Below are 8,304 nucleotides of genomic sequence, written 5' to 3'. Positions count from 1 at the left end.
TCACCGAAATGAGTTTCATATACTAGTACATGCTAAACCTATTATGTGTCTGCTTGTTTCTTATTTTCGAATGTTGACAGAATATTGGGGAAGAGTGCCTTATTAAGCAATGGTAAAGGAAGTAATGCAGATAAGGTTCAGGATTGTGAGACATCCTTGTTGGTCTCCAACAAAGCTGATAAAACAGCTAAGGAAACTATCTTGAAGACAGTGAGACAACCCCAAAGTCCTGTCTTGGTTTACTGTTCGAGTTACTGGCCACTATCTCTTGCACAAGCTATTCAAACTCACTATCTGAATCAGTTCGGTTTCTTGAGTCTCAACTACAAGCTGAAAGACATCGATCAGCTGTGTTGCGACAAGAAGCGGAAGAACTGCGGAAGTCCCTAGAGCATTCAGACGCATACTTTCTGGTGCAAGAGCAAGCGTTGGAGGATTTTAGCGCCAAACAGGACAAAACTAATAAGCTTGCTAAGCTTATTGCCAGCATGGTGGATACCCAGGATAACATCTCTTGAGCTCTTCTGAAGTTGTTTCAGTTGTGGACTTGTTTTGCTGCCGCTTTTATTTGCACGGGTGTGACTGCCAGTGTATGTAATATGCTGCTTTGTTCCCTATATTTGCACTGGTGGCGAACTTTGATGCCCAGTGGATGTAATATGTGTAATAGCTGTAATAGGCTAGCGTTAGTTGCTTGCTTATTTATTTCATTATTGTCTTGTTTAGTTGTTTGCTTGTAGTCACTGCGGTTCTTTTTCCGCGTTTTTCTAGTGGCCACAATAACCTGTTTTTGGTAACTAGGCCACAATAATCATGGCAACACACGGACTGTTGTAACCATGGGCCTCCTGCGGGCCGTAGGATCCACGGGCCTTCTACGGGTCATAGGTTCCATGGGACTTCTACGGGTCGTAGGATCCATGGACTTTCTACGGGCCGTATGATCCATGGGCCTTCTACTGGCCGTAGGATCCATTGGTCTTCTATGGGCCGTAGGATCCATGGGCCTTCTACGGGGCGTATAATCATTTCGCCAAACATGGGTCGTACTATTCATGGACCATAACGGACCGTTAATAGGCCGTATTCAATAACGCTATGAAAACAGCCCAACGGGTTAACGGGCCACAAACGGGCCAAATGTAACCACGGGCTGAATTTGGCCCACAAACGGAACATGCTAGTAATGGACCGTAACTAACCAAATTCTAGAAATGAGCCCAAGAATAAATAGGCCCTTAGAAGGCCGAAAGTTAACACGGGCTGGAAACGGCCGACGGAATAATGGGCCGTTAATGGGTATAAAGCGATACACTGTTCATTATGGGCCAGTTTCATCTTGGGCCTTTAATGGGCCCAGAGTTACAAAGGGCCTCATATGGGCCGAAAGACATCATGCGCCATACATGGGCCGGAAGTTACAACGGGCTGGAATCATATTGGATGGCCCAGATGAAGCTACTGGGCTTAATTCCGAGAGGCTGTAGCGGGTCGGGAGTTAACGGGTCGTAAATGGGCTATATACGAACATGCCATTAACAGGCTTTCCGTGGGTCGGCCCGTTACCTTTTGACCAAGTCAAACGGGCCGGCCTTTTCACCAAAATGGGCCTCTGTTGGGCCGTGCCACGTGTCGACGTATCATAGGCACCTCATGTCCAATGAGTGGATGACATCTGTCCCAACGGTGAGCCAACACGTGTTTCCTCTGGCCAATGAGAATTTTACATGTGGAAAATCCCCATTGGTCTGGGCTATTAACGGGTTATCGGATCCAAAACCGGACCCGATAACTTAAGGCGACCTGTTACAGTGGATGCCACGTGTCGGTTACCCTTGACGAAAATACTTCCATGACGCGCCATTTATCGTCATGGAAGTGGACACTTCCGTGATGATAATTTAGGTAATGTCCTGGAACACTTCTACGACAGCACATGTATGACTATCTTGATTCTGTCATAAAATCGTCATGGATGTACAAGCATGACAGAAAACATGACCTACTGTGACAAACACGTATCATCACGGAAGTGTATTTTTTTGTAGTGTATACACTACTGCAGGATGCTGCTAACGCGACACTATGATCAGAGACCCTTTGACGAAACTGTGTGCGATGCAATAATCGCAAACGGATGTGTAAAAAACCGTCAAAAAGGTGCAAAATGTTTGCGATGACGGATGCATCAAACACGGTTCAGATTTTGGTTGCTTATGCGATGCAGGGCATACGGTTCAGTTCAATGAACTGTTTGTGATGAGGAAGAAGAACGGAAACGGGTAGCCAGATGAAGGCGTGTGTGATATACGGCATACAGTTCACTCGGATTAACTGTTTGTGATGAGGCGGAACAACAGAAATGGGCAGCTACACAAAGGTGTGTGCGATTGAGGGCATATGCTTCAGAACGATTAACTGTTTGCGATTAGGCAACAGAACAGAAACGGTCAGCCAGATCAAAGTGTCTGCTATTGATCGCATACACTTCACACGGATGAACTGTTTGCAATTAGCCACAACAAACAGAAATAGTTAGATAGATCAACGTTTGTGCGCTAGGCAGGCACACATTCTAATTAAAAGAAGCTTGCGCGATGGTAATAACGAGCGCACACGGTTCTTGGAACAAGACGTGTGCTGACATTGCCTACTGCGGTGCACCCTATGGTGCTAACGCCACGTACGCGGCCGAGAAAGCGTGCCCACATTACGCCTTCCGGGAATAGTGCTGCACTTAGAACCATCAATAAATTTTGAGCATGCGTCCCGTCACATTCCAAATTACTGCCATGTTATATTCAATTGAAAACCTGTTCACACCGATCAAAACCTAAACGGTTTCACACTTAGGAGCGTATTAGTAGTCGTTTATAAATACTACTACTCCAAGATGACTGCACATTCCTCCTCAACTCCTCATCCACAAAAACAAACAAGTCATTCATCATCGTTCCCTTGCATCTACCATGGCCAGCGTGAGTTCTGGGTTGAGAGATTGCCACCTGGGAGAGGCGAGCATGGAAGCGGAAGCATGAGAGATGTCCCGCCTTGTCGCGAAAGCAGCCGGCATGTCCCGCCGCGCGGCCGTAGTAGCACAGAGGTCCCGCCGCGTCGTCAATGCAACAGATTGGTCCGACCGCGCCGCGGAAGCAGAAGAGATGTCCCGCCGCACCGCGAATGTAGCAGAGATGTCCTCCCGCACTGCGGCGGCCTGGGAAAATGTCACGCGGGCAGGCGAGGACTCTTACAGGCGCATGCATGCGATCGTCCATAGCCAGATGGATCAGATCTCTGGCTGGGCGAGGTTGCAGGACGACATGAAAGCCTCTTTTGAACAGGCTACCGGCATCATCCGGCAACTAAATGAGAGCAATGTGAAGCTCCTGGCCGAGCGCGACCTGCTGAGGGCGGAGATCGTCAGAAGTGCAGAGCAGCAGGAGGAGACCACTGCCTTGTTGAAGAGGACCGGCGTCATCGTCAAGAAACTTATGGACGAGGATGCCATGCTGCGCATCGAGCGCAGAAGGCTGGTGGAGGAATCCGTGGATGCTCTCAAGCAGCATCTTGAGGACAAGAAAGAGCTCATCGCCGCTCGTCGCGGAGACTAGTTCCCACGGCCTGCAGCAACGCATCAAGAAAGTAGAGATCAGCGAGCCAGATCGTTGTCTTCCTTCTTCTTTTGCCCTTGTGTATTTCGGGTGTTGCCGCATGTGGCTTTTTTAATTATGTTCCTAAATATGTAAGACAATTATTATCCACTGTCATCATCCTTATATTCACCATGCTTGCTATAAGTCGCAGTCGATGCTATATAGGTCTGTCGGATCTTACATCAAGATCTATGCAAAACTTTCTTTTCAGATTTTCATTTTTCTCTCTTAAATCTCAGTCCAGTGAGACATAGTCACGCCGTGAAACAGGGGCTCAGTAGCCATTAATGGAGACGTTGGGAGGGAAGTGCGCGGCGGACAGAGGTCAAGGGGCTCTCCTCCCGATGAGCACGCGCAGGGGTCTGATCGCACGCCTCCCGTACTCAAATAGCTACCCTGCACGGCACCTCCTAGCTAATAAAAAAGGGGATGCGTGGCGGGACGTAATTGGTAAGTAGAACGCCCACGGTTTCAATAATACTTGTGTTTCCGATTTGTAACGTGACAGCACTTGTTCCAAAATGGCTTTGTTGATTCTTAAGCCTTCGCAAATCGGACAGAAAAATTACCACATCATGTTGGTGCCATGTCATGACACCATGCCAAGTTTCATGATTTCCAGGCGTGTTTTGGATTTACAGGAATTAAAAACCCAAGTTTCTCAATCTTTCCGGCCGAGCCACGACGCCCAGATGTTTGAATTTCATTCCCATTTCTTGCATGGGACCTAGAAATTCACCCAAGGACACACATGTGATTTTTAAACCAACTTTGGTGCACTGGAGCATGTGCTTGTAGTTCAAATTTGAATTATGCACATTAAATGCCCAGAAATTCAATTAATGTATAAAAAAGGCCAAACGAACCACGGAATAATTCCAAAATTTAGCATGATACTTCTATTTGGTCTAATCTGCCAATGTAAAAAATTAAGGCGGGAGAAGGAGGTGTACGTATGTCGTTTCGCACACGGAGGTGACATGTTCCGTCTCGGAACCACGAGCCTTCTTGAGAGAAGCTCCGGTTTGCAAGAAGCTTATACCAAAGCTTGTCCCAATTCGGCCAAAAAAATTACCGCAGCATGTTGGTGCCATGTCATGACACCATGCCAAGTTCCATGATTTTCAGGCATGTTTTGGATTTACATGAATTAAAAACCAAGTTTCTCAATCTTTCCGGTCGAGCCACGACGCCCAGATGTTTGAATTTCATTCCCATTTCTTGCATGGGACCTAGAAATTCACCCAAGGACACACATGTGATTTTTCAACCAACTTTGGTGCACTGGAGCATGTGCTTGTAGTTCAAATTTGAATGCACATTAAATGCCCAGAAATTCAATTAATATATAAAAAAGGCCAACGAACCCGGAATAATTCCAAAATTTAGCACGATACTTCTATTTGGTCTAATCTGTCTGTTTAAAAAATTTTACCACATCATGTTGATGCCGCTCCATGATAGCATGCCAAGTTTCATGAATTTCAGACGAGTTTTGGATTTACTAGAATTTCAAAACAAGGTATCTCAATGTTTTGCCGGCAATCAACAGTGCCCTAGTGTTTGAAATTCATTCCCATTTCTTGCATGGGACCTAAGCATGCAACCAAGGACACAGATTTGAATTTTCAACCAATTTATATGCATTAGAGCATGTGCATGTAGTTTAAATTTGAATTATGCACATAAATGCATTGAAGACTCAATTAATGTATAAAAATGTCCAAACGAAGCCCAAAAAATTCCAAAAATTAACACCAACACTCCTGTTGTTCTATGTTGACACTAGGAAAATAATTGAAATCAAGAAGAGGCAACAGATATCGTTTCGTCCAGAAAGGCAAAACGTTCCCTACCGAAACCATCACACTTGTTGTGAGAAGCTCTGGTTTGTGAGAAGCTTATACCCAAACCTGCCCCAAATGGGACAAAAAATTTACCACGGCATGTTGATGCCACTCCATGATAGCATGCCAAATTTCATGAATTTCGGACGACTTTTGGATTTACTAGAATTAGAAAAGTAAGTACGTCGGCGTTTGCCGGAGAGCCACGGTGTCGTGGTGTTCGAAATTCATCCCCATTTCTTGCATGGGACATAAGCATAAACCCATGGACACATATATGATTTTACAACCCATGTTGGTGCACCGGAGCATGTGCATATATAATCTCGAAAATATCTATCGCCTGGAAGGTTTTAATGTTTGATAGCACAAGATTAGTATGTGCGGACCATGTGCGATGTCTGTTACTCCCGCTCTGCTTCAGTCCCTTGATTCAAATTTCCAGTAGCCCCGGCATTTTACTCCCGCCTCTTCATCCATCGCAATCTCAAAAATATCTGCTCGCCCTTGATCCAAATTTTCAATAGCCCCGCCTTGTTACTCCCGCCTAGTAAAATTTTCAGTTGCCTCAGTATTTCCTCAAACACCACCTTGCTCCCCCCCCCCTCCACACACACCACACACTCCCCAAAACCTCCGCTCACACCGACACACACCACCCCCGAAACCATTGGTAGGTCGCCGCCATCGCCAGCGCCTCCATCCTCAACCCCTGCATGTGTGTCGAGGAGCTCGAGGAGCCAATGGCCAAAAAGAGGTTTATCGCTGCCTTTTCGCCCTACGCCGGCGAGGTAGCCGCCGAGGTGTCCCCGTGTCCTCCGCGGGCTCGATCCGCCGTCGCCGGTCCCCCGATCCACCCGCCGCCGCGCCCCTACGCCGGTTCAAGAACCTCCCCGTCCTCCCTCGGACCCGGCAGCCGACGAGGTCCTACCTCGGGGTCCGGCAGCGGCGATGGGGGACGTGGGTCACCGAGACTACAGATCGGGAGACCCACACCCGCTTGTGGCTCGGTAGCTTCCACATGGCCGAGCTCGCGGCCATGGAGTACGACCGCTGGCAGGTCGACCTCGCTTCGCCGGAGCCAGGGGTGGTGAGCTCGGCTATGGCACGGGGGGACCACGAGGCGTGGGAGCGCCTCGAGGCCGAGGTCGTCGACGAGGCCTACATGCAAGATCTCCGCTGGCAGCACCCGAAGCTCGTGGAGGCAGAGCAGGCGATCTTTGCCGACGTGGAGGGCGGCAAGGTTATCGCGCTCTCCTCCGATGATGAGGTCGAAGGCGGCGAGGACGGCGGCGCGGAGGGCAGCGAGGTTATCGCGCTCTCCTCCGATGAAGAGGTCGAAGGCGGCGAGGACGGTGGCTCAGAGGGCGGCGAGGTGGGCCCCGAGGACGAGGAGATCGACGTCGACGAGTGGAGGAGTGCCTTCCCCAACGACCCCGACGACAGCACCGGCCAGGACCCGGCTCGCGGCACACCGTACATGACAAGGAAGGATTGGCTCGACCTCTACTTCGACCGAAAGTAGTTTAACTTAGTTTAAATTTTTGTTTTATGTTCGGTTATGCAAAACTATCTATGTTATTGTTTGAATGCATGCTACTTTCTGTTGAACCTGCTTTGAACTTGATCAAATTGAAGTTTACAATGTTAAGTTTAGGGGATAGACTAGAAAAGGCCAAAAAAAGCTGGAGTATATATATCCACTAAGGGTTTTAGTTTAACTTTTAAAGGATCAGCTAGAGATGGCCTTATGACTTGTTTATTTCACTTCTTCACAATGTGATGCTCTATATGTGCAACTATTTTGCCGTGCAGTTCAATTTCATCAATAACAATTTCAACAATACCACTATGAATTATGATATTTGGTTGCTGTTAAGGATATTGCAGTTAACATGCCTTTTCGTTTTTTTAACAATAACTAGTGTACTTTAGACCTGCACAATACCAGTTTGAATGACTATTTGCTTGTTTTTAAATGTTATGCATGATGCAGTTAACACACCTTTCCACTTCTTGTTTTTCTTAACTAGCATGCTTAAGCCTGCACACTGAAGCTACATAGCAACATGCATTGTACTGAATGACTAAATATGCAATCCCAGGCTACATAGCAACAAGGAAGAGTGTTACCTTAATGTTCTGATGATGTCTAGATATACATGTAATAAAATCTTATATAATGGGATGGAGGGAGTGTTGTACTACATCATTTTGCAATTGTTGTTTAGCTTCTAATATTAACTTGGTGCTTTTAGGTACATATGTCATTGCCAAAGATCCACACTTCGACCTTTCTGCATATGGGGCAATGAGATATTCATGAACTAGCATCGAGTGAGGAAACTGATAAAGATTGTTATTAAAATGGTTCAAAAGATATCAATCAAACTATTTGTTTACACTTTATGCAAGACAACAGTGAACTACAGGATGGTAAGTAAGAACCATGTAGCCTTCTTTTTACTACCCATAATGAGTTGTGTTAGATGACAATGTCTGAACCTTTTTCCTTTGCTGTGGATCCTGAAGCAGTTTACTCAAGATTACCTCTCAAACGACATGATTGGCAGCAGGCCATCACAAGGGGTTGGACTAGAGTCGTGCGTGCCTTCTGCATCCAGGAGAGCACAATAGGGCCATTCCCTTGTTCAGCAACCAGAATGTCTGCCGCCTCTTTCTTTTCCATCTATAATAGTACAAGTATAGAACTCTGGTTCATCATTCTTTATTTGGTGCTTATGTAATTCTTAAAAAAATTACATGTGAATCGAATAATGCATTGCTTGTTTCAACCTGATGGA

This window comes from Aegilops tauschii, chromosome 7 (assembly GCF_002575655.3).
Source record: "Aegilops tauschii subsp. strangulata cultivar AL8/78 chromosome 7, Aet v6.0, whole genome shotgun sequence".
Classification (NCBI taxonomy): Eukaryota; Viridiplantae; Streptophyta; class Magnoliopsida; order Poales; family Poaceae; genus Aegilops; species Aegilops tauschii.
Note: the sequence above shows the minus strand (reverse complement) of the source record.